Genomic DNA, 663 nt, shown 5'->3' with positions numbered 1-663 from the left:
CCATGGCCTTCAGGAGACTCAGGAGGGAGGCACAAACTCTCAAAAAGATACTGATTATGAGACTCGTGCACCCAAAACTACAGATCATTGCTGAGAGAAATGAAGGAAAATCTGAGATAATGAAGAGTATTATGTACTCGTGGATTGAAAAGCTCAATATTGTTGCCATGGAAATTGTTTCCCCAAACTGATCTATGAGTGCAACAACACAAAAACAGATGGTTGGGAAATTCAGCAGTCTATTCTGCAGAAATGGAAAAGCTGATCTTAATATTTACATGGATCACTTCTTGGCCTTTTGGCTGAGATCAAGTGTAGTGTCTTTTCTTATCAGTTTAATAACTACATGGAGATGCAAAGAACCCAGAGTAGGCCAAACAGTTTTAAAAACAAAACAAACAGAAACTGAGTTGGAGGATTACACTTTCTCATCACAAAACTTCACAGGTACTTAGTCATGCAGACAGTTGACAGTGACCATAAAGATATACACACACATCTGACAGACAAAGTGAGGCCACATTCACCCCTTGTATCCATGGTCAGTCGATTTTAACAAAGGCATCAAGCAATTCAGAGGAAAGAACGACCTTTCCAAAAAATGGTGTGGGGACAATTGGGTAGCCCCAGGCCTGAAGACTGATGTCGAGCTCTACCTAGATC

General features: G+C 40.7%; 1 pseudogene; it reads left to right on the top strand.

The window, feature by feature from the left end:
- The first annotated feature begins 282 nt into the window (after nt 1-282).
- On the top strand, nt 283-444 carry LOC125618773 (annotated as a pseudogene).
- The last annotated feature ends 219 nt before the right edge of the window (nt 445-663 follow it).

This window comes from Marmota marmota, unplaced genomic scaffold (assembly GCF_001458135.2).
Source record: "Marmota marmota marmota unplaced genomic scaffold, marMar, whole genome shotgun sequence".
NCBI lineage: Eukaryota > Metazoa > Chordata > Mammalia > Rodentia > Sciuridae > Marmota > Marmota marmota.
The sequence above is the reverse complement of the archived record's forward strand: the minus strand, read 5'-3'. Positions and strand labels throughout refer to the sequence as shown.